The following is a 27,060-nucleotide window of genomic DNA, read 5'->3' as shown; positions in this document are numbered from 1 at the left end:
CCCTTCATCTTCTTCCATGTGGCGCCAATCATTCCAGCCTGGAAATGTCTTAGTTATCTGAAAGGCAATCTGGATGCAAAATGGCTTTGTTTAAAGTGGACAGGGAACAGCAAAACACAGTGAAGTTCCAAGCGGAAGTTGATCTTAAAAAAAGAAGAAGTGTGATGCGGCACATGTTCATACGTGTGTGTGTGTGTGTGTGTGTGTGTGTGTGTGTGTGTGTGTGTGTAAGGGGCACCCCTGTGTTTATGTCATGCTGATTCCACCCTTTGCCAATTCCCCTCCCTTTACAAAAACCTCTGCCTTCCTTTGCACCTAGACCAAACCCCCTTCCCCTCACATTCTGCTCTCCACCACCAGCCATGATGCTGATGGGGAGCGCTGGGCAGGGGATGAGGGTTGCTGGGAAGCTGTCCCTTTCTGCCTCAGTAGCCCACTGGGGGTCACGAGGCATCTGTGCCGCTCGCTCATTCTGCTTGCTTGCTCTGCTTGCCTGCCTCGTAGCCCCATGAACTATGGCGTGACAACATCCTTTCAGTTTTATTATATACTAAGATATAGATGCACATAGAACTGTTTTGTTAGAACCCAAAATACCAAACAATGTGGGTGTATTTGGACTGAGGCTAGCCCCCACGCCAACTGGTCCAAGGGGGGATGGAAGTTGATTCTATATAATCTTTCCCCCAGTGTTTTTCCTTTCTCTTTGGCTAGTTTTCTGAATGTTACATGGAATTTGTTGGTAGTATTTTGATTAATCTACTCTTTTATGTCTCTAAGCCAGCCTTTGTACTTGTTTGCTTTCTCTCAGTTATTTTCCATTCTTCCTAATCCAACACAGTCCATTCTTTAACGTGTATATATGTTTGTGCTGTCTCTTCCCTGTCTCTTATTAGTTTCTTATTGTTTTTAGTCATCAGTTATTAATTTCAATATAGTGTTTTGTTGCTGTGGCATTTTTGAATATTTCTTTAAGAGGATTCCCCTCCCCATCCAATATACCTGTTTGCAGTTTGGCATGGTTAATCCTTGTCTTCAACCCTTTCAGACACTGACAAGAGCTGCCACCAAAAATTCACCTAGCACAGAATTTAAAGTAATTATGGTTTTATTCTCAGGCTAGAATTTGTTTTTTCCCCAATATAGTTCGTACAATTGGTGGCTGGCATCCACATGCTACAGCTTTTATAGTCTGGGATATTCATTGCTATTGCACCCTATGCCATCCACATAGCGGGGCAGAGCCTGAAAGAAAGTCCCTGGCTCCCCCACTACAGCCAGGCCCCGCAAAAGCAAAATTGAGACTTGGGTTGTTGTTTTTTTGGTGCGGTGTATCAATCCCCATTTGGATTTTTAAAATGAAGACATTTCCCCTCCATAAAAATAAGAAATTGTCAGTTAGGGTAAATTTTAACTCTCATGAATCTGGACTGTCATTTCTGATTGCTTTTGACATGATTGTCACCATCATTTATTTAGAGAACTTGAAAACAAAACCAGAACAACTTTATTATGCTCTTCAGGGAAACTGCATTAACTACCAACTTCTCTTCAGTGAAAAGAAAAAAAAGCCACAACAAAGCGCTCTCTGGCAACATTTCCATTTGAAACTCCACAAAAATGCTCTTCCCTGTGGTATTTGGGTTTCTAGAATTATGGCAGTAGCCAAAAGACTCAGACATTTGGATGGAAAGCAGTTTTTCCATTCTCTCCAAGAGGACACCATGGGCTTTTTCAAATGATAGAAACATCCAACAGACTCTGTTCAACAAGTCAATGCATGAGAGCTGTTTCCTTTCCTTAAGTGCTTCACATATGCAGAAATTCTGTTCTTGAATATTTTTGAATTGTGCACAAGCAGGTATTGCCTATGTACAGGTGCAACTATACAATGTTACAAAAAATGAATGAAATTTCTAAACCTTCAAAATAAAAATCTCATATTATGAAATGCTTTTGAGGCTTCTCTTCTTCCACGTCCCTCTTTCTTCCTCCAAATCTCTTTTCAAAGCCCACATTCATTTCCCAGCAGCCAAGTGCAGGTAGGTTGATGAATCACATGAGAGGAACCCGGAGGGAGGCGTGGTCAGCAGTGGCTCCCATCTCTGTCTCTGTCACCTGCAGCAAGTTAGAGGGTGACCTTGTTATAAAATAGATAAACAAATATCTATTCAATTGGAATCAATTAGGCTTACCTTTATCTGTCTATGCCCTACTGCACAATAAAAAGCAAAAGGTTAACCCTGGATGAACGTGGCCCATGGGAATTTAAGCTAGGGCTCAGCCAAAAATTCTCAGATAAAATTCTCAGATGTCAGAGAGCTTCCTTTTTCTCCCCACCCTCCTGCTGAAAAAGAAGTTCACTTTGCATAATCTTCTCCAAATATTCTCCAGCATTAAAAAAAATGGGGGGGGGCAGTCACCACTCTCTCCCACAGTGTTATACAGAAAGATGTTATGTAGACAGCATTTTAGAGGATGCAAAATGATGGCCTGGGTGCCAACTCCGTTGCTGCTTGCAGTCAAAAAGGAGCTAGGCTGCTGCTAATGGCAAGTTCTACCACTAAATATCTTTTCCTGGAGAAATTTCATTAAATTGTCTCCCCAGTTTCCCCCCCTGCAAATAGGGTGGAGAATTTTGAAAGGCTACTTACTGTACACAGCTACTATATAAAAGCAGATTCAATGTTGAGTCTCAGCATTATTTCTGTGTGTGTGAGAGAGAGAGAGAGTGAGAGAGAAAGAGAGAGAGGAAAGACACAATAGAAAATGTATGGGATCAGCTGACTTCCAGTAGAAGCTACAGCAATTAAGTGCATGAGAAAAGAGTGAGACATTAGCAGTCAAACATAACTAACAACCCCGGGTTCAAATTGCTAGTGTAGGCTCAGTGAAGTCATGCCCCTTGCCCTGGTAAGGGAGGAAGTGGTGTGTTTCTTCTCTTCCTTTCCTCACTCTCTTCTTCATGATGTAAGCCGTGGAGGGAGAGAATGTGCCTCATACCAGCTTCCAGTTCCAGACAAGCTACCTTTCTGTATTTCTGCTATTTTGCCTGCATTATCTATGATTGCTGTGTAAGACAATGCATTATTGAGATCTAGAAACTGTAAGTAAATAATTTTTAAACACAGCTGAAATGGGATAAAGAAGGTTTAATGGTCTATCTTCCTATCTTTCCCTAAGCTGCGTAACTTTGCTAGGGCCTCTCCTCCACTCTGTGCTTTGAATACAAGCAGTAAGCTGATTCCTTTGCTGTTTGCCCACACATGTGGAGATCTAGGATTAATTACCAAGCTAGCAGCCCATCTAGTCCACATCCTGTTCTCGTGGTGGTCCATTTGATGCCTCTGGGAAACCCCAGAGCAGGACCTGAGCACAGCAGCTCTTTTGCCCCAGGTGATTCCCAGCAACCGGCATTCAGATGGATACTGCCTCTGAGGACAGCCATCATGTCTGATCCTCTTTGAAAGCTGTTCCACGTTGGTGGCCCATCACTACTTCATGGGAAAGAGAATTCCAGTTTAACTACGGTATGCATTATGTGAAGCAGTGCCTGCTTTTTGTTAGCCCCACATCCTCCAACATTCAGCTTCATTTGATGCCCATGAGTTCTAATATTTCAAGGGGGAGGGGGACATTTCTTCTATCCACTTGTTCCACAACATCAGTATTTTCTACACATCAATATGTCTCTTCATACTTACCTTTTATTCAAACTATTTAGCCTCAAGTGCTGCAACTGTTCCTCATTGGGGAATTGCTCTGTCCCCTTGAGCATTTTGTCTGCCCCTTTCTGAAGCTTTTCCAGCTCTGCAGTGTCCTTTTGGAGGTGAGGTGCTCAGAAATATACACAATGTGTCCTGCTGGTAACAAACAGCTGAATAAAACAATCCAGATGGCTCAGCTACATTTAGCTACAAGGGAAGGAAAATGTCTCTCTGACTATTGGCCAACCTGACCTGATGGAACATTCCTTCCCAACACCAACTGTGGTGGTCAGATCCTGGGCATGAAAAGAAACCCACCACCACAATATAGCTTTGCTTATTATGATTCGTTCCTAATAAAGATGACATAACAGCTTTCCTGGAACTATGTTTCATCACTCAAATATTTCCAAATGTTGAATTTAAATCTGGTTTATTGAAACTGAAACCCATTAGAAAGAACAGTATGTTCAGATGCTTGGTTCTCTTCTGAATTTGGCCCTTTCTCCTAGTTCTTTCTGTGTGAGGATATGGCCCAAATCTGTGATGAGGAGGCATAGTCACCATGACCAGGGATGAGGGGAATTGTAGTCCAACAGGACTAGAATTGCCACAGGCTCGCCCTGTTTGGCCCAGATGCTCATGTATTAGGAAGGTCCTTGGGGTTCTTTCACTTTCTCCCTACTGCATAATTGCTATATTGGGTCCTCCCTAACAAGAGGGCACGTGTTGTGGTGCGACCTGGCAACCAGACCCTGTGTTGTGGGTGGGACCACTTGGATAGCCACAACACCCTATTGGAGGTCCCTCAATCTTGGGTGCAATCTGACCAATGGGATGTCAGCTAATTTGATTAAGGGACCTCTATTTAAGCCCATGCATGTGTCCCTGGGCTTCCTCTTTTGGGCTCTGTGCATCAGAACACCAGCTCTGTGTCCGCTGCCACCCAGAAGAGAGAGTTCACATTTCACCATCTTCTCCTCTAAGTGACCCCACTGATTCCTTGTTCTTCCTTTTGCTACGGACTTACCCATAAAAGCCCTTTTTGTTGCTTTTAACCTCTCTAGCAAGCCTGAGTTCATTCTGTGCTTTAGCTTTTCTGACTTTGTCTCTACACGTGCTGGCTATTTGTTTGAATTCCTCTCTGGTGGTTTCCCCCTTTTTCCATTTTTTGTACATATCCCTTTTAAATCATAACTCGGTTAAAAGTTCTTTAGATAGCCACCCTGGCTTCTTTAGGCACCTTCCATGTTTCCGTCTCATTGGTATTGCCTGAAGTTGTGCTTTTAATATCTCCCTTTTAACAAACTCCCAACCATCATGAACTCCCTTCCCTTTTAGTATTTCTGTCCATGGGATCCCACCCAGCGTTTCCCTAAGTTTTCTGAAGTCGGCTTTCTTAAAGTCTAGGATTTGAGTCTTAGTATGCTTGGTTGCTCCTTTCCGATGTATAATAAACTCCAGAAGAGCAGGATCACTCCCACCTAATGATCCTGCCTCTTCTACCCCACTAACCAGGCCATCACTATTGGTTAGGACCAGATCTAAAATGGCTGATCCTCTTGTTGCTTCTCCCACTTTCTGGACAATGAAATTGTCTGCAAGGCCAGTGAGGAATCTGTTCGACCTTATGCTCTTGGCTGAGTTTGACATCCAACAAATATCAGGATTGTTGAAATCCCCCATTACTACTATCTCACTTCCTTTTGAATGCTTGGTCATCTGTTCCAGGAAGGCATCATCTATGCCGTCAGTTTGGCTTGGGGATCTATAGTAAATCCCCACAATGAGATCACTCTTATTTTTCTCTCCCTTAATTTTGACCCAGATACTCTCAATATGGCTTTGAAGTTTTAAATCCCTATGTGATGTGTATTCCGCTAAAGGAATCCACAGACTCATGGTTGGTCTTCCCTGTGAGGGGTTGTGCCCAGGGCCTGAGTCCAGGGGACATTTGGGTGGAGGCCTAGCAGGGCTCCTGCTTGCCACTGTCCCAGGTGTTCACCCGAGGCTGACCTATGGTTGGTGCCCTGGGTCAGCGCTGCCTGCAAGGGTACAGGGAGCTAGTCGAACCAGAGCCTATGCAACCACTCACTTGATTGTAATCAATAAAGTTGTAGCCTAAACTCTGCCAAAAACCCAACCAAAATTTGAGTCTTGTCTGAATTTATTTTGGGGGATGGTTAAAAGGTCTGCACATGCAAAGTCATGCCTGTATTAAAATCTTATCACTTCTGATTGGAAGGAGGTGCCATTATTTTGATTGATGCAGTTGTTATAATGCAGCTCAATATGGCGTTTGTCATAATGCAACTCATAATTCTCCCCCCTTTCTAACCATTTGTAATTCTCACCCCTTAAACATGTTAATGCTTTTTCAGTTAATTATTCTGCTTCTTGGGTCCATGTGTGGAATATTTCATGTTCTTCTTTACAGCTCTGTCCTATTTTGAATATCAGTTGTTTTATTCCCAGGCCCTTTGCTTCTTTTGCTGCATGACATGGACTCCCAAGAACTCAACCAGAGGTATTAATCAGAATGTTAGAATGCCCTAGCCCAAAGGAGATTTTAAGGAAATTACTCCTGCGCTATTCCTTGGAAACAGTGTAGGCACAACATATTGTAAAATTAGGTGAAAATATCCCAAAGGCAGACACAGGACCACACGTGAGTGACTCAGGTTGGTGCCAAGACCTGAGCAGTGGCTACCAAAGCTTCCGTATAGATGTTTGCCACTTGATGCACAAATCACTATAAATTATGCTGTCGGGATCACCAGTGATCCCTTCTTTGCTCATTCAGTTTGCCTGGAAAGGCTGAGAACAATGATCAAGCCATGGACAGACTAGCGGAGCTGGCTCACATACAGCATTCCGTCTCAGGCCCCGCCCTAAAAGATTGTTCTGTAATCATGCAGAATGTTTTCCACTGATTTAATTGCTTAATAAAATACTTTATTTATATAAGAATTGGCAATGGGCACTGTAGTCTCCAATGAAGTGATATGGCTTCTCAGATAGCTCTTCCTGTATTCAGTGGATCCCACACAACCGGTGATCACACAGTGACAGCTTCCTATGGCATCTCTGTCCTTATCAGCAAACTTTGTACTGCACATGTCCTGTTTGCAATTTCCCGTCCTATCAGAAAAACATCTGGTTATCATTGGAGCAGTTGCATCATGTAAAATACCATCAAAACAATTGCTACAAATTTGTGTTGGAAAATGCCCAGTGTAGCAGACATCTGTAGCGTTAAGACTGCCAAAGTGTGTTATAATCAAACTAACATTTTTACTCACTCATTTTTCAAGCACAGCTTTGATGCCTGGTGTATGTATGTGTATGCAGTCATGGGAGAATATATAAAAATCTATATTCAAATCTACATACCAATCTGGAAATAACTGAATGTCCTAAATTATTGTGTACACTCCTGGATCATTACCGTAGCAAGTCTGCAAGGTACAAAACAGACCACCAGAGGCCTAATTTGAAAATCCTCCTCTCTGCCACTGACCACATTACTAAAGTGTGCTTTCAGTCAAAGGGATAGATAACTAGCCATGGCTTTCAGCAGAAATGAATCAAGAGTCACTATCACTGAAAAGGCTAGCAAATGTATGTTACAAAGGTTTTCATGGATTACCAAGAAAGTAAGGCAGCCTCTGCTGTAACAGATTTACTGACAATGCTGTTGCTGTTTGCTTTGTTGTTTTGCTAAAATGGCTCTAGGTTGTGGTCTGCACTAACTGAGCAGCTTGATTCTTATTTTTAAGACTTGTACACTCAGGCGAACACACAGTTTCCATGCCATAGAAAAATAATACAATTTATATACATTACTATGTTAGCCAGAAATCCATTCCTAACCATGTCTACTCTGCAGTAAGTCTTGTTTAAATCAATAGTCCTTACTCCGAAGTATATCAGGTTATGGTCCATCCTTACTGTGTTGTGCTTTTATACTACTAAAGCAAATGAATTTTTCTGTGCATTGCTTGCCCGGAGACCAAATTTAAAAGAAAAAAGAACTATTTGCAGATGTAATTTAAAAGGGACAGGACCGTCCACCCCCCATTGGTATTGCATAAAGATGAGAACAATGACATCAAAAGGCAAACTAACTACATCACCCTTGGGGGTGTGCAAATGGATTATTGGTGATGGTGGGAAACGATGATCAGTAGCAGAACTGCAAACAGCAACATCCATTGTGCAAAGAGTTCTCACAACACATTTTGGAGAATCCAAGTCTATTAGGTCATTTTTGCAAAATGTGTAAATGCGCCAAGCTGACATGCATTTTAAGAGCTCTGGACCTAAACAAACTGAGTTTATGCAAGGCCACTGCAAGAAAAAAAAAGAGCAAGTATGTTACCCCACTCTCACTTGTGTGACTCTTTTCATATGAGAAATATGAATGCACAAATCCGGCAGGAGTGACTCGTTAGCCTAGGTTGGTAAAGCTAGCAGCCTAGTCTGGAGCAGAAGTCAAGAGCGGCAAGCAGGTATGTGGTTCCCAGGAGCAAGACAAGGGTTGACATGTAGCATTGACCACATCCTGCTCCTTCTTTTTAAAAGCACTTTAGCCTTTGCCAATCTACTGCCCTCCCATCTGCTGGGTCTGAGGGGAGTCGTGCTCCCAAACCAGAGGATGCCAGGTAAGCCAAGACTGCTTTAGAGGGTTCTAAGGTGTTCAGTAGCCCTTGAATGGTGACTCTGGAAAATTGACTTACAACCGTTGTGCATCTTTTTCTTTCACCAAGTCATATGTTTAATGAGGGCATAAGAAGTGTTCTCTGCCTGAGCAACTGTTCTTCCCCTATAATGCAAAGGAGCACCTTAAGTTTTATACACCCCCCTACCCCCAATGCCATAAAGAGCCCTGGTCTTCCCTTGCCTACAGAGAGAGATATAAATGAATGAAATCTAAAAGGTTGTGAAGAGAGCATTTGACTTCAGCCTTACAGAAGAACCCAGAGCTCCACAAGAGCTTCCTTTTGAAACATGGAGACCTTTCAAGGGCAGGCAGCCTCCAGGAGTCACCCCGAGGTTCTGTTTGGCTCCTAGCTGCTGGTTTGCTCATTGCATTGCTTGCCAGCAGCAGGAAGTGACAGGCCTACTTGCAGGAATGAAAAGTATATTGCGTGAATCATCCCTATTCATATTCATCCATCCATATTTAAGCTATTATTTAATTGTCTCAAACTTTAGCTTGGTGAGAACTTATGTGGCAAGGCATGTAAGTCCTGGAATTTAAAATTCCATCCCCCACAGTTGTTTTTGTGTGTGATTTATACCACATGTAGGGATTGGATAATGATCACATAAACTGTGATGTTTCACCAGCCGTAGAATAAATTGAAAACCCTTGGATAAAAGGTTTGCTTTATTCTGCCCTTGTGGGTGTCACTGTATAGATTATCTCTTTCTTTCCTCCTCTGACACTCACTCAGATAAGTATGTGGGGAAAATACTCCATCCCATAAATCTATACTCTGTCCTTATTGATTGCATTGCAGGGAATAATCTGAAAGGGACATGTTGGTAAAGCAAGTCAAACCTTTAGCCAAGGGTCCCTGACCTCAGGACCCATTGGCAGCCCCATAGAGCCCACACAGCAGCAGCAGCAACAGCCACCTTCTTCTGCAGCAGGAGACACAAAGGTGTAGTAAGTAGATTACAGGAAGCAGGGCCTGAACCAGTTCCAAGAAAGGAGGTGGTGACTCAAAACCAGGAAGAACTTTCTGGCTGTACGAGCTGCTGGATAGTGGAGTGGTCTCCCTTGGGAGATGGTGGTCTCTCCTTCACTGGAAGTCTTCAAGCAGAGGTTGGATGGCTGTCTGTCAGTTCTATGATTCCATGACTTCTAAATGCACATTTTTCAGATTCCCCCAAAGTGATTTTTATTTGTCAAGTTGCTTACAAACCCCACTGAATCAAATGAGAACACCAGAGTATCTTTACAAGCTTTCCTCACTGTGAGAAGGCATCCTACATTTTGCAGAAATCAAGCTGCATCACCGTGCTCAAATTCATCATTCTGAAACTATACATCTCTGGGTTGGGATCTGGGCAGCAGGGAATCTTTCCTCTAATAGTTGAACCCATGAAATGGACTGGCAGTAGGTTCAGGACAAATGAAAGTACACAACACATAAACTAATATACTGTAATGCACATCTGTTAAATGTAGTAAGAGCCACTACTATTTAAATTTATTTAAACAGGCATTATATTGTAAAATTATGTGAATCTGGTCTGCAAATAGCAGTTGGCCATGACTGCCAAATTCAGCCTTCATGTAGGGTGGGACATTATCCCAAGTTTTTAGTAATAAAAGGTAAAGGTAAAGGACCCCTGGGCAGTTAAGACCAGTCAAAGGTGACTAGGAAGTGCGGCACTCATCTTGCTTCAGACAGAGGAAGCCGGTGTTTGACTGCAGGCAGCTTTCCAGGTCATGACTAAACTGCTTCTGGCGCAATGTCACACCATGACGAGTGCCAGAGCGCATGGAAACGCCGTTTACCTTCCCGCTGCAGCCGTACCTTTTTATCTACTTGTACTGTTGTGCTTTTGAACTGCTAGGTTGGCAGAAGCTGGGACAGAGCAACAGGAGCTCATCCCATCAAGTGGATTCAAAGTGCAATGGGAGAAAGCTGTTAGTTTCATACCCAACTAGTGAGGCTCAAGGCACCAGACTGGCTGTGACTGGTTTAATCCATCGAGGGAAAGTTCTTAAAAGATGTTTGCAAAGCCCTTGAAGCTGTTTAAATAACGGGAAATAAATGTTGGGTGGCTATTTCAAAAGCACACACCTGCACAGTCTTCCTCTCTGAAAATTAGGGTAGCCTATATTTGAAGATGCATGGCTATGGCAACAGCGAGCTGCATTTTAGAGCCATGCCATGCAGTCTGATCTCCTGCTGAACTCAATGCATTCTGGGGCGGCGGTGAGAGGAATTGCTTACTTATGTAAAATTGTTATGTAAACACAGCTAACTCCAGTTTGCTAGCCAGCCAGCAGGTTATTATTTTAACAAACAGAGGCAAGACTGATTGGAGCCTTCAGTATACAAATATGCAATGAAGGGATTAACAGATTAACCTAGGGGTTCAGTGTAGGACATCGTATGGATTAGACACTGGAGACTGGAGACCTTTTGGTAAACAATATTTTAGCATGAAATATGACCCCCTTGGTTATATGCTGAATTTCATTGTGTGTTAGCTAGAACTGATACTCAGTCCTGAACTGGATTCTTGGCATAATGCTAGTGGGACTTTCTGAAAGAGATAAATAATGTTTCACAAATACATGTGTCATAAGGAAATATTTGGATTTCTAACAGCACAACCATTATATCTATGATTTGGAAATATTTCTGAGGAGTCTTTTGAGACAGATAGTTCACTGTTCCAAGAGAAAAAGATATATTATTGGTTAGGTGTCCGGTGTCACCTCCTGGCAAAGAGAAGGGGAAGAAATGGAGGCAGTGAGAGATTTTACTTTCTTGGGCTCCTTGATCACTGCAGATGGTGACAGCAGCCATGAAATTAAAAGATGCCTGCTTCTTGGAAGAAAAGCAATGACAAACCTAGACAGCATCTTAAAAAGCAGAGACATCACCTTGCCGACCAAGGTCTGTGTAGTTAAAGCTATGGTTTTCCCAGTAGTGTTGTATGGAAGTGTGAGCTGGACCATTAAGAAGGCTGATTGCTGAAGAATTGATGCTTTTGAATTATGGTGCTGGAGGAGACTCTTGAGAGTCCCATGGACTGCAAGAAGATCAAACCTATCAATTCTAGAGGGGTTGGGAGCTGGGGGCACTGTTATACAGTGGTTCCGCTCCTTCCTCCTGGGCCGTGTTCAGAAAGTGGTGGTGGGGGATGAGTGTTCAGACCCCTGGGCTCTCACTTGTGGGGTGCCTCAGGGTTCTGTCCTCTCCCCATGCTTTTCAACATCTACATGCAGCCACTGGGAGAGAACCAGTGAAGGCGGTGAAGGTCCTGTGTGAATGTCTGGAGGCGGTTGGAGGATGGATGGCAGCTAACAGATTGAGGTTGAATCCTGACAAGACAGAAGTACTGTTCGTGGGGGACAGGAGGCAGGCAGGGGTGGAGGATTCCCTGGTTCTGAATGGGGTAACTGTGCCCCTGAAGGACCAGGTGCGCAGCCTGGGGGTCATTTTGGACTCACAGCTGTCCATGGAGGCGCAGGTCAATTCTGTGTCCAGGGCAGCTGTCTATCAGCTCCATCTGGTACGCTGTCTGAGACCCTACCTGCTCGCAGACTGCCAGAGTAGTGCATGATCTAGTTATCTCCCGCTTGGACTACTGCAATGCGCTCTACCTGGGGCTACCTTTGAAGATGACTCAGAAACTACAACTAATCCAGAATGCGGCAGCTAGACGTTTCCGAGCACAATTCAAAGTGTTGGTGTTGACCTTTAAAGCCCTAAATGGCCTTGGTCCAGTATACCTGAAGGAGCGTCTCCACCTCCATCATTCTGCCCGGACACTGAGGTCCAGCACCGAGGGCCTTCTGGCGGTTCCCTTGTTGCGAGAAGCCAAGTTGTAGGGTACTAGGCAGAGGGCCTTCTCGGTGGTGGCGCCTGCTCTCTGGAACGACCTCCCAACAGATGTCAAAGAGGAAAACAACTACCAGACTTTTAAATGTTTAATAGATTACTGTGTTTTATTTTCTGTTGGAAGCCGCCCAGAGTGGCTGGGGAAACCCAGCCAGATGGGCGGGTATAAATAATATATTATTATTATTATTATTATTATTATTATTATTATTATTATTATTATTATTCTGAAGGAAATCAGCCCTGAGTGCTCACTGGAAGGACATATCCTAAAGCTGAGGCTCCAATACTTGGCCACCTCATGAGAAGTGAAGACTCCCTGGAAAAGACCTTGATGTTGGGAAAGATGGAGGGTACAAGGAGAAGGGGACAACAGAGGATGAGATGGTTGGACAGTGTTCTCGAAGCTACCAACATGAGTCTGACCAAACTGCGGGAGGCAGTGGAAGACAGGAGTGCCTGGTGTGCTCTGGTCCATGGGGTCAAAAAGAGTCGGACACGACTAAACGACTAAACAACAACAACAACAACAAACCGTTGTCTATGTTTTGTTTTTTTTACAAATGTTTTGGGGTGTGCAGTGCCCTTGTGCACTTGAGTCGCCAAGACTTGCCAGGCTAGTAATTTGTCCATCTGTTGGTCCATCTGGCTTGGTCTGCCTTTACTGATTAGCCATAAGGGCAAGTGAGGTGGCTGCCTCAGGCGGCAGCATTCCCAGGGGTGGCAGAGCAGCGGCAACTGCTCCTTGGATCTACTGCCTCTTCCGCGATGGCCAGCTGGAGCTTCTGCTGTGTCAACACGCCTAGACCATGATGAGGCGGGTTTTGGGGAGAGGGAGCAGGAGGGTGGGACCCGAGTGCAAGAGCCCTCTCCCCTCCTGTGTATTCCAGCAACTGGTATGCAGAAGCATTGCTGTCTCCAGCTGTGGTGTATCTGATGAAGGAGACTCTGGCCCAAGAAACAGCTTGTGCTGTAATGAAGGTGCTCGTGCTCTTGGTTCTTTGGCTAAAATCGCAGTAGGTTGTCCTTTAAAGGGTTGTTGTGTGGATAAAATTTTGTGGTTACCTGTTTGTTCATCGTCATTATAAATGACCTGGATGAAGGAACTGAGGGGGCGCTCATCTAGTTTGCAGATGACACCAAACTGGGAGGGGGAGGCAGTAGACCACAAGCTGAACATGAGTCCACAAGGTGATGATGCAGCAGCAGCAGCAGCAGCAAAAAGAAAAAGAAAAAAGAGCTACTGCTCTTGTAGGCTGGATCAACAGAAGTCTAATGTCCAGATCAAGGGAAGTAATAATATCACATTACTCGGCCTTAGTCAGACCCAGCGGCGGCCCCACCCCCAAAACGCCTGCCCTGCCCCCGGAATGCATGCCCCACCCCTCTGGGAGGCACACCCTGCCCCCGATGCCGATGCTCCGCCACTGGTCAGACCCCACCTGGAATACTCTGTAAAGATCTGGGTGCCATAATTTAAGGATATTGACAAGCTGGAAGGTGTGCAGATGAGGGTGATGATCAAGGGTCCTTAAACCAAGCCTTATGAGGAACAGTTGAAGGAGCTGGGTATGTTTAGCCTGGAAAAGAGGAGACTGAAAGGAGATATGAGAGCCATCTTCAAATATCTCAAGGGCTGTCACATGGAAGTCCCTCTTGTTTTCTCCTGTTCTGGAGGGTAATTATTATTATTATTATTATTATTATTATTATTATTATTATTATTAATACCCCAGCCAATGGATTCAAGTTACAAGAAAAGAGATTCTAACTGAACACCAGGAATAACTTTCTGACAGGCCCAGGATAGAACCCCACTTGTTCTGCCCCCCCCCCCAGCTACAAATCCACCTAACTTCAACCAAGCCCATATTTTACCAGCTACTACATAGGAATATCATGTGAGGAAATTAGCAATTATCCTGATGTTATTAGAAATAGATTTCCCCAACAGATTTTAGATGTCTGATTCCACAATGTGTATGTATTTATATGTCTATATATCCAATTAATTTATTTGACTTCCCACCGTCTACCATAGAAAGGAACATGGAGCAATTCACAATAATTCCTGATTTTTAATGCCAAACAGATTGTCTGCAGATTGTCTCAAAGACCATGTTACAGACTCCCTAAATGTGAAAACCAGCACATAAAAATATAATTTCACTTGAACTTAGCCAAAACCTTGAGAAGCCAGTAACTAGAAATACATCTCAAAATAACTGGGACAAAGTCTTAAGACAAACATCCTGGAACGAGTATGGGAATTAAACTGGCAACATATCTCTCAACAGACCGTGCTCCCATTTAAAATGATGTTGCTGTAAGCTAACCTTTTTGTTGGTACTTAACACCTCCATTGTCAGATGGGCATCTAGAGAGTGGGCCACAGACTGCCGATCCCCGTCACACCATTTGCTCATGTTATTAAATAATGTTTTTGGAGAATTATAGCTATATAACAGGATGACTTACCATTAGACCTATTCATAATTTTATTTACTTTCTCCTTTTACATCTGGTCATATAGCAGTATGGTAGGAGTAGGCGGGGGGGGGGGGGCTTTTCCTATATTACATTGGACAGTGAGAGGTGAACGGGGTCATATAGCAAAATTGACTAGTATTGCTGGCCAATTCCATTTTGGCCATGGCTGGGGGAGGGTCCTTGGAGGGCTGACCAAACCTCCGTGTAGCCTTGGGTCGTAAAAGATTAGGCACCCTGGATTTAAAACACCAAGCTGCCATTTAGTCATGCAACTGGCACATCAAGTCATGTTTTGTCTGCTCCAACCAGAGGTCAAATCAACTGAAAGGTCTATCTACTTCTTGCCTAAGACATGTGTGCATCTGGCAAATGACTCTAGCAGACACAGTTTTCACACATTATGACTTGTGCTGTTATTTCAATTGGCAGCAGGGGGTCCTTTAAGGATTTCTTTTATTATATAGCACATTGTGCAGACATACAAACTGAGCATTATTTATGCACATTCGCGTTTACATGTCAACTCACCCTCAAGTTGTTCCTGTTTAAATGTTCATGCCATTGAAACTTTTTTCCTTTTGGCTGTAACACAAAGACATCTGGTGTTTTGTTCCATTTCCTTTTTATGGATTTACTAATTTCCAGGAGGGTGCTGCCAGTGACAACGTTCTACTTTAGAGTGTTCAATTCTCACACTTTGGAGGAGAAAGCAGGCTGCATCGTTATCTACTAATGCTACGCTCATCTTCCATGAAATCACGTTAAAACCTTCTGTCTTCCATTTTGTTTTAACATAGCTATTTATTTTCATTTTTTATTATGCTTAATTATCAATAATTGCATCAGTACATCAAAGACGTATCTTCCTTATTTTACACAATTCAATTTTGTCAAAACAAAAATCCAAAAAAAGAATACAAGTCTTCCTACAATACATTTGGTAGATAAATTGGACTTCCCATACTTTCTAACTTTTTCCGCTCTAATAAATTGCCTCAACTTATCAATATATTAATAAGGAAAAAACAAAATAATAATATTTATATGTATATATCCCCTTTAACCTAGATTATTCACAGAGATTATTCAAAGGCTGCAACCGAATTCAGATTGCAACTGTTATTCTTTATATACCTCCTTAGAGGTTCCCAGTTTGAAATGAACTCCTGTTTTGACATTGATCTTTTATGAGACTGTCTAATTCCGCATATTCTACCAGCTTTAATAACCATTCTGATCTAGTGGGTATTTTATCACTCTTCCAATGTTTTTCTGTAAGTACCCTTGCAGCAGTGGTGGCATACAGAAAAACTTTTCTTATCTTCCTACCAATATCTGAACCTGTAATACCCAATAGAAATGATTCTGGTGTCTTTGGTTTTCTTTTTTAGAAAGGTTGCATTTAACATTATTTTGAGCTCTATGTATATGTCATTCCAAAAGGCTTTAATCTTTTTGCATAACCACCACATGTGAAATAGAGTTCCACCCGGCCCTCAACATCTCCAGCATGTATTTGGCATGCTTTTGTACATTTTGGAAAGTTTAGAGGGGGTTAAATACCATCTATATAGCATATTTTGGAGGTTCTCCCTTAACGTGGAACATGCTGTAAATTTCCAATTAACTTTCCAAAGGTGTTCCCATAGAGATGTTGTGGCCGAGGTCTTGGGCCCATTTTATCATTGCTGATTTAACCTCCTCCTCCTTGATTTCCCAGTCAAGGAGGAATCGGTATGTTTTGGAAAGGGTTTGGGTCTTAGAATTTACAAAATTTGGATTCAAATGTGGAAATCTCCGTTGCAAATCCTTTCTTTTTATCATTTTTTAAAGTTTCAAATAATTGGTAGTACTGAAACCAGTCTGACACCCGATCTCTTATTTCTTCAGAGTTCTTCACTTTTAACTGATTTTCTTCTTTTTTTAATAATGATTTATAAACAGGCCAATTTCCACTTGTGTTCTTTCTTTTAATTGCAAGTGCTTCAATTGGAGAAATCCACCAAGGCACTTTTCACTCAAGAAGGTCTTTATATTTTCCCCAGCATGTAGATGGATTGTCTGATGATATGGTTCAAAAATTTCCTATGAACTCTGACCTTCCCATAGCCCAGGTAGGCATGCCAGCCATACCTGTTGTTGTACCCTTCCAGGTCTAACAGTTCTGGGTTAGACTGTGCACCACTCCTTTAGCCAGGTGAGAGAGGCCACCTCATAATGCAGTCTTAAATCTGGCAGGGAAAAGCCTCCTCTATCCTTGATATCAATTAAAATTTGGTGTTTAATTCGAGGTCTTTTCCCCTGCCAGAGGAATTTCAATATACATTGCTGCCATTCCTTGAGGCGGTCTGTCACACCCAGAATTGGAATTGATTGAAATAAAAATAGTAGTTTAGGGAGCACATTCATTTCTATAATCGAGATCCTTCCCAAAAATGATAAATTTAGTCTGCTCCAGATGTTGAGATTTCTTTTGATCTCTGGGAAAGGGGGAAATGGAAAAAGGGGGAAACCACCAGAGAGGAATTCAAACAAATAGCCAGCAAGTGTAGAGACAAAGTCAGAAAAGCTAAAGCACAGAATGAACTCAGGCTTGCTAGAGAGGTTAAAAGCAACAAAAAGGGCTTTTATGGGTATATCCGTAGCAAAAGGAAGAACAAGGAAACTGTAAAATAGTGGGTAAGAAGGATGAAGACACAGCTCTCAAAACAGCCAGCTCTTTATTCTAGCTCTGAATCCAGACTGAACAATAGCTTAGCCAAGTGGCTTATATAGTACTCAGTAACTTGCAACAGTAACAAACTTCCCCTAGCTACCCAATCCGTGAACAGCACTCTCAATCCTTCATTTGCATGCTGTGGGCCTGAGTGAGAACTGCAGCCACAGTGAGCAGGGTAAGAACTGCAGCCACGTTGGCCAGAAGGAGTACTGCAGTTAACTTAATACATAACACCCCTTCCTACCCGGATGAGGTGTTAGGCCCCCCTCCCCCAATTCGTGAAGGTTACATTAGGCACTGTAAGCGTATGGTTGCTAATTTCACGTACAATCTTATTTGTTTCACCAAGACACTTAACAACAACATATGTTTAAACTAATTACAAGTTCCATACACTGATTCATTAGGCAACATAATCCTTAAGATAGGCCGGATGACTACGAGCTCGATTAGACCGACGAGGTATTATTGGAGAGGCAGCCGGGCTACCTGAGCCTGGGAAACTGCCTGCCCCAGGAGCCGCAGGTGAATGATTCGAGTCTGAGGCTTCCGCGTCAGCTATTGCAGTGGCAGCTTCAGGTTGTGGTTGTACAGGAGGCTCCGTCGGGGGTGCTGGTGAAGGTTGTCTATGTGCTGGATATTCTTCCTCAGCGGTGCTTGGTGGCTGACCAGCCTCTGCCGGGGCCGGCGGAGGCACTGTTCCAGTGTCCAAATTCCCTGTCCGGCGGCGCAGCTGGTCAATGTTCCGGCACCATAACCGGCCGCAGTCCAAAGCCACCTGATATGATTTTGGACCTGTAACCCCAACCACCACAGCAGGCATCCAGGGAATCTCTCCGGCATAGTTCCTTGCAAACACCTTGTCCCCTGGCACAAAAGACCGTGGCAAGTTACCACAGCCTGGGGGATCTTCCACAGCAAAATCTGGGTGCAGCCGGTCAAGAGAAGAACGCAGGCGGCGGCCCATCAAAAGTTCGGCCGGACTCCGCCCTGTCGTTGTACATGGGGTTATGTGCTGGACAAACAAGTACTCGGCTACCCGTTCATGCCAGTTCCCATGGTCCATGCGTGCCAGTGCCTCCTTAGCCGAGCGAACCATTCTTTCCGCCTGGCCATTGCTGGATGGATGGAAAGGTGCCGTCAGAGCATGGCGGATGCCCCTGCCCAGGAGGTAGCGTTCGAATGCGCTCGATGTGAACTGTGCCCCGTTGTCCGATACAAGTACATCAGACAACCCATGGGTGGCGAAAAGCCTCTGTAGCACACGTATAACGGCTTCTGAGGTGGTTGAGGACATCAGAACCACTTCCAGCCATTTAGAGTATGCGTCCACTACCACCATAAAATTTCGGCCGTGGAATGGCTCTGCTAGGTCAACGTGCACCCTCGACCAGGGTGCCTTGGGGGGTCTCCCAGGAGTTTCCGCGGTGCACCGGTGGATCCGGCCTTGATTCTTGACAGGCCTGGCATGATTCGACCCAGGATTTGATGGCTTTGTCCATGTTTGGCCACCATACAAAACTGCGCGCCAACACCTTCATGCGCACAATGCGGGGTGGCCGATGTGGAGCGCCTGAAGGATGCGTTGACGAAGCTTGAGTGGAATGATGACTCGGTCTCCCCACAGGAGACAGCCGCAGTGAGCCGATAGTTCGTGCTGCCGTTGTGCGAAAGGTTGAAACTCTGGGTCAATTGGCCCCTTCGGCCATCTCCTCCACACCCAGTTGAGCACGCGGGCGATGGTGTGATCCTTGGAGGAATGGCAGGCGATGTCAGATGCCGACAGTGGAGTTTCAGGCAGTTCCTCGATCAGAAGTACCTCCGACCAGGGCGCTGGATCTTCAACCAGTGCTGGCAATGGGCAGCGACTAAGGGCATCGGCATGCCCTAACCCCTTACCAGGTCGGTGCAGGAGTCGGTATTTATAAGCTGCGAGAAATACTGTCCAGCGCGTCATTCGTGGCGACAATATCTGTGGAGTCGGGCGGTCCCCAGCCAGGATACCCAGAAGAGGCTTGTGATCTGTGATGAGGTCAAAGTCTCTGCCATAAAGGTATTCGTGGAAACGTTTGATACCTGCCACAAGCACCAGCGCCTCCTTATCAAGCTGGCTATAGTTCCTCTCTGTAGATGTCAAGGTTCGTGAGAAGTAAGCGATAGGGGCCTCCCGGCCATCAGGGAAGCCATGGCTTAGAACAGCCCCAACACCAAAAGGCGATGCGTCACATGCCAGGATAAGAGGACGCTCCTCATTGTACTGCACGAGGACAGAGTCCGATGTTAACAGGGTCTTCACAGCAGCAAATGCTGCAGCCTCCTGGCGGCCCCACCTCCATGATTCTCTTTTGTCCAGAAGTCGATAGAGAGGCTCAGCGACAGTCGCCTTATGTGGCAGGAACATGTTGTAAAAGTTCAAAAGGCCTAGGAAAGCCTGAAGGTCCTTTTTGTTCTTTGGTACGGGAGCCTGCTGGATGGCCTTGACTTTCGTTGTTGTTGGATGGATGCCGGAGCTGTCAACCAGGTACCCCAGGAACTCGACCTGAGGTACAGCGATTTGGCATTTCTCTCGTTTTACCTTGAGGCCTTGAAAAATCTACATTGGCTCCCAGTATGTTTCCGAGCACAATTCAAAGTGTTGGTGCTGACCTTTAAAGCCCTAAATGGCCTCGGTCCAGTATACCTGAAGTAGCATCTCCACCCCCATCATTCTGCCCGGACACTGCAGTCCAGTAACAACAACAACAACAACAACAACAACAATAAAATATTTATACCCCGCCCATTTGGCTGGGTTTCCCCAGCCACTCTGGGCAGCTTACAACAGAAAAATGAAATAAAATAATCTATTAAAAGCCTCCCTAAACAGGGCTGCCTTCAGATGTCTTCTAAAAATCTGGTAGCTGTTTTTTTCTTTGACATTTGATGGGAAGGCATTCCACAGGGCGGGTGCCACCATTGAGAAGGCCCTCTGCCTGGTTCCCTGCAACTTGGCTTCTCACAACGAGGGCCTTCTGGCGGTTCCCTCGTTGTGAGAAGCCAAGTTCCAGGGAACCAAGAACCAGGCAGAGGGTTCTGTATGATTCTATGATTCTTTCCAGGTAGTCAGGTAATTGTCCTGAAACAAGTTAATATTTGGAGAAATCCACATGTCCAGATACTTTGCTTTATTGCCGATTTTCAACTCAAATGTTTTCTCTAAGTCTTCCCTTTCTTGATTTGGTACATTTCTGGTCAGTAATTTTGTCTTTGATGTATTTAGTTTGAAACCTCATGGATCACTGCCTTGTTGTGGTGAAGGGGCTTGAATAACTCAGAGAAGCTTATGAGCTGTGCCGTGCAGGGCCACCCAAGACGGACAGGTCATAGTGGAGAGTTTTGACTAAACGTGATCCACCAGGAGCAGGAACTGGCAAGACACTCCAGTATCCCTGCCAAGAAAACTCACGAAGAGTCAGACACGAAGAGTCAGACACGACTAAACGACTAAACAACAACAACAACAAAGTTCGAGGCCTGCCACGTTTCCGAAGTTTTCTATTAACTCAATTACTGTATTCTGCTCAGGCCCTCTTGGATTCTGAGTCATTATTAGCAAGTCATCCGCAAAAGCTTTAATCTTATATCCCCTGTCTCCCAGGGTTATTCCTTTAATTTCACTGTCTTCTCTTATTTTTTTATTTAAACTTCCAAAACTAAAATGAATATCAGGGGGGATAATGGGCAGCCTTGACGTGTTCCTGTATTTATCGTACATTCTTCTGTAACGTTGCCATTTATTATTATTTTAGCTCGCTGCTCCATGTAGATTGTGTTAATCCCCTTCCTGAAGGGTTCTCCAAATTCCATTTGGTTCAACAATTCTTTCATAAACAGTCCACAATATATTATCAAATGCTTCTCAGTGTCAACCAACATGATGACAGCAGCTTTGTCTATTTTATCATCTAAATATTCTAAGATGTTAATAACACATCTGAGGTTATCTTGCACGTGGCAACCGGGTAAAAATCTGGTCTGGTCTTTATGAATTGTTTCTTGGATAATTGTTTTAAGCCTAGAGGATTTTATAATCATTATTCAGTAGGGCAATTGGTCTATAATTAGTGATATTTGTATGGTCTGAGCCTTGTTTTGGAATGAGAGTGATATAACTTTCTTTCCAGGAAGTTGGTAAGATCCCATTGGTTAGCACTTGTGGTCTCTTCCAACTCTATGATTCTATGTTCATTCATAGTGTCTTTTAGAGGTAAAGATAATGTCTCTTCCATCTTCTTATAGTGAGCCCATCCGGACCAGGGGTCTTTCCTATTTTTGCTCTCTGAATTGCTAGTTGTACCTCTAAAACAGGGGTCAGCAAGGCTTACCAGGCATGGGCCGGGTCACTCCCATGGAGATTCTCCATGGGCCGGACCGGTGCAGTGCAATGCTGGAAATCACATTTGTGCATGTCTGCGGTGCCGGAAATTGCTTCTGTGCATGCCCAGACGCCGAAAATCATGCCTGTGCAGAAGCGATTTTCGGCATCTAGGTATGTGCGTTTCGCGCAGAAGCAATTTCCAGCACCACGGACATGTGCAGATGCAATTTCCGGCATCTGGGCATGCACAGAAGTGATTTCTGGAGCCGCGGAAGAGAGTCCCCATGCCGCACTGTGCCACTTTAGCGCAGCGTGTGGGGACTCATGGGGGGGTTCATGGGGACTCACAGGGGGTGGTTCATGGGCCGGTTAAGCAACCCTCATGGGCTGCTTCCAGCCCATGGGCCTTAGGTTGCCGACCTCTGCTCTTTTTTAAAAAAATCAATTTTTATTAGATTTCCACTTACAAATCAATCATATCAAACCAATTATTCCAAATTATACAAATATATATCTATTAAACCAAATATTATGCCAAATTAAAAAAAAATTGCGTCCCCGTGCTTCAAATTCTGAGGGTTCTGAATATCAATAATTGCTGCCATTCTAATCAACGTTCCAAGTTCTTTCCAATCCTTTTAATCCAACATAGTACAGATCTTTTCCAACAGCCTTTGAAATGTTTTCAGGTGAGATTTACCACAAAGCCTGTGTTTCTGTGAGGATTTTTCTGTCCAGCTTCCCCATAAATCCTTGCATTCTTTTTCTAAACTGGGATGTTTTCCAAGCTCCACCGTTTATCATGGACAGACACCATCTTAAAGATCCAATAAGTCATGTCCAGGCTACTGCTCGTTAATTCCTCCGGTGGTGGATTTTCAGTCTTTCCAGGCAGGGTCAGCCAAATCCAGATATTAACACATATCTTATGACAAACCCATGGCTCCCCCCGCCCTTTGACTGCTTTCCACTCCCCGGCCTCCATTTTTAGCGAGCTCAATTAAAAGTGTGTCACAAGTCGTAAATCTTCTTAAAACAGTCCACAAAGAATTTTAACAAGCTCCAGCTGTTGATATAACCACCTTAGGGAAGTGACCTCTGCTCTAAAGGAGTCATGGGATAATTTAATATCATAGATTTCTCTTTCGAGATCTTAGGCCGCCCAGTCTTCTTCAAATATTCTACAATTTTTCCACTTTTTTCAGAGTCTTCTTTGTATAGCTCTCTGTAGTAGTTGACAAAACACCTGCTGATTTCCTTTGGATCATCAAACCATTTATCATCCATTCTGATTTTATTAATAATTCTTTCATCTTGTTTTTTCTTTAATTGCTAGGCCAAACGTTTGCCCAGCTTAATTCCAAATTCCAAATGTTTATGTTTTAGCCATTTGATCTTCAGTTCCAGCTCTTCATTTATTACCATCAAGTATTGTGTTTGAAGGATTTTTATATTTTAATATTTTCATCATCTGGTTTGTTAAATAATTCTTTTTCATTTCTTCATATTTCCTCCCATATTTCCATTTCCCCCCTTGGGGAAGCATTTGGGAAGCAGCATTTGGGAGCCAAAATGTTCAGAAACTAAGCTGTATGACTTCCAAGGTACAAATGTACAAATATCTGACTGAAAAAAAGGGTCAGAAAGGTCATTGATCACTGTGGTTAGGTGTTAAAGCAACAGTTACAGGTAGGTAGCCGTGTTGGTCTGAGTCAAAGCAAAATAAAAAAATTCCTTCAGTAGCACCTTAAAGACCAACTAAGTTTTTATTTTGGTATGAGCTTTCGTGTGCATGCACACTTCTTCAGATACACTGGAAACAGAAGTGTCAGACCCTTATATATATATACAGAGGGGGGTGGGGGTGGGTGGGAATGGGTGATGGGCTGATGGGAGTGGTAAACCTGTGGATGGCTGTTAACTGCAATTAGTCCTGGGGGGGGGAGCAAGGGCTGAGGTGCTAAAGAAAGCTTGATCATGCATAATGAGATAAGAATCCGATGTCTCTACAGTGGAACCTCGGTTTATGAACACCTCGGTTTATGAATTTTCAGTTTATGAACACCGTGGACCCATCTGGAACGGATTAATTCATTTCCCATTACTTTCAATGGGAAAGTTCGCTTCAGTTTATGAACGCTTCAGTTTATGAACAGACTTCCGGAACCAATTACACCCATGCTTCAGTTTATGAACGCTTCAGTTTAAGTACTCCGCGGACCCGTCTGGAACGGATTAATCCACTTTCCATTACTTTCAATGGGAAAGTTCGCTTCAGTTTATGAACGCTTCAGTTTAAGTACTCTGCGGACCGTCTGGAACGGATTAATCCACTTTCCATTACTTTCAATGGAAAAGTTCGCTTCAGTTTATGAACGCTTCAGTTTATGAACAGACTTCCGGAACCAATTGTGTTCATAAACCGAGGTACCACTGTATTCATCCCATGGTTTTAAGCTTGGTAATGAGTTCCAATTCAGCAACTTCTCTTTCCAGTCTGTTCCTGAAATTTCTCTGTAATAAAACAGCTGCTTTGAGATCTTGTATAGAATGTCCTGGGAGATTGAAGTGTTCTCCTACTGGTTTCTCTGTCTTATGGTTCCTGATGTCAGATTTATGTCCATTTGGCCTGTTTGTCCTGTTTGTCCAATATAGAGAGCTGCTGGCATTTGATGGCATACACAATGTTAGAAGATGAGCAATTGAATAGTCGTGAGATGGTATGTTGGATGTTGTTGGGGCAAGTAATGATGTCGTCCGAGGGTATGTGGCAGCAAAGTTGGCATCTGGGTTTATTGCAGGCTCTGGTACCAGTGTCCATGTTAAGTCTGGTGGTTGTATTATTGTGGGTGAGGAGTTGTTTAAGATTGGGTGGCTGTATACAAGATTCTATACAAGATCTCAAAGCAGCTGAGATCTCAAATACATTCTATAATCTGAGGGAAACAAACTCTCATTTCCTCTTGAACACAAATAAGACTTTGGTGGAATCTACATACGTATAAAAAAAGCTGTGAAAATGCTTTTTAAAAAAGTTTTGAAAACTATATTGAATTTGCCATAGCTCAACATCACCATCTAGTGTCACATTTGTATATTGCACTTCACAACACACTTAGAACGTTTTATTTGCAGCTGTATAGCTGAGTCCTTTCTCTTTAATGATCTTTCACATTTGTCAGAGTAAACAATCCCCATTCACAACAAGAAGTCAAGGGCAACTATAGAAGAAAAGTCAGCGTTCTTCTCCAGTGCTCTGTTCGAATGGTGATTCTGAATCACAACCAGGATTATCCTCAGTATCACTTGATGCTCTGGCTCTCATTCTGAAAAGAGCATATCTATCCATAATCTGCAAATTACAAAAAAACCTGATACTATACCATACTATACTATACTATACTATACTATACTATACTATACTATACTGCACTGAAATGTTTAAATGTTTGCTCTTGGATCTTCCAGCTACACTTGCCACCCTCTCCTGCCCCACCAGGGTGGGCGCTCCGCACCCTTTGGGAAGCCCCGACTTAAGCGAACAAGGAAAAAGGAGCACCGCCTTCTCTCCCAATCCTTCTCCATCATTCTCTCAGCATAGTAAGTGTTGCCGCTTCCCAGAATCTGTGTAGCTTACAGCCACACATGTAACCTGGGCAAACCTCCAAGCCTGATGTCACCACATCGGACATCCTGCTTTGCCACAGCAGGAACTGGTTGAGCCAGCTGGCCCCACAATGCCAATGTCCTTCCAGCCTCCCTGTTCTTTGGAAGGAGGCAACTGGCTTCTCTTTCCCATCCCAAAGTAGTATTCTTTGGAGCAGGGAGGGAGGCATCCTGCCTTCTGACACAACAAAGGCTGCTTGGATAGAAATAAGCCTGGTAACAGAATCTTGGTGTGCAGCATTTCTTAAAGAGTCTATTTTTTGGTATTATTTTTCCTATCCTGCCCTTAATATTAAAACGACATACACAGCAGAAGGCCTCAGGGACATTCTAATATCAAGCAAACCTCCCATTGTCAGCTCTGCCCCAAAGCTTGTGTGGATAAAAGCAGTAGCAGACCTTGGGGTCTCCAATTTCAGTGGCACCCTGTGCAACACCAAAATTGGGGGCTTCCCCAGCCCCCCTCGCTCCATCCTACTTAATAGTTGTGGCATCCCCCGCAGTGTCCCTATGGTGCTTCACCCAGTGTGACCAAGCCGGCTGCGTTCCCCTAAATCCGCCTTTGTTAAAAGTCATTTTAAAAGTCATTGTGTGTGTGTGTGTACAGACTGTAAGCTGTCTTGAGTCGCCATCAGGGGAAAAGGGAGAGTGCTGTATAAATAAATATATACTAGAAATAATAACTGTCAGAATACGACATTCCATCGTCAGGGCACCACTAAAGCACAGCCCTTTCCCTGCACAGCTGTGGAATGTTGCTCCCTCACCTCCTCTGCTGACCTCATAGCATGGGCTGGTGCATATTGGGGAGAGGCTGAGCTGTTGAGGGTTTGATATAATAATTTTTAACTTGGCCCTGTTAGCTTATAGGCAGAAGCATGATTCCATGATTCAGTCTCAGAAACCTGTATATCAGTCTCACTGCTGTGTTTGGACCCTCAGGCATGGAGAATTGCGGCTACGATATATTTGCCCAATACCAGTTGCAGCTAGAAATAGGCACTCCTCATCCTGGAGGTCATCTCAGCCTTTCGGGACAGTTTGGAATCCAGGAGTATTGCTGGATTTTGTAGGAGGATCATGCAGCATCCTAGGCTTACAGAGGTGCTAGAATACATTATATACCACATACCTGGGGAGAGTCACAAAGAGGGGAAAATGTGACCAATGACTATTTAAGGATTGTAAGATTACTTTAAATGCTTTCAGCTTTAAGTTCTTGCAAAGGAAAAGATTAATTTTACCAATAAGCTGCTTAGAACTTGCAAACTTGCTGAATTGCCAGTTGATCTAGCTGAACTAGAAGGCGAAGAAGACGAAACAGAAATGAAACCAGATGTTTCCTGAGGATCAACAAACTGGGATGAGTCAATCTTGGTGTTGCTTGATGATATAACTAGGTGACAGGGCATAAGCCTCAACAGTGGAAGAGTATGGAGACGATCATGAGCTAACATTTCAGAAGTACTCTTAGCAGAATGAGGTAATTGCAGATGTTCATAAGACATGAGGAAGTGCTGAGTCTGG

At 43.8% G+C, this 27,060-nt stretch overlaps 1 long non-coding RNA gene across 1 annotated transcript; it reads right to left on the bottom strand.

Moving 5' to 3' along the window:
- Positions 1-1,445: 1,445 nt before the first annotated feature.
- LOC148684179 (uncharacterized) lies at positions 1,446-3,883 on the bottom strand. The gene is made up of 2 exons (XR_015946401.1): positions 3,705-3,883; positions 1,446-2,118 (listed from the first exon to the last, which is right to left on the bottom strand). It is a non-coding gene; the product is annotated as an uncharacterized LOC148684179 (long non-coding RNA).
- Positions 3,884-27,060: the final 23,177 nt, after the last annotated feature.

Source organism: Zootoca vivipara, chromosome 11, assembly GCF_965207765.1.
Source record: "Zootoca vivipara chromosome 11, rZooViv2.hap1.1, whole genome shotgun sequence".
Lineage (NCBI taxonomy): Eukaryota > Metazoa > Chordata > Lepidosauria > Squamata > Lacertidae > Zootoca > Zootoca vivipara.
Note: the sequence above shows the minus strand (reverse complement) of the source record. Positions and strands in the feature narration are given on the sequence as shown.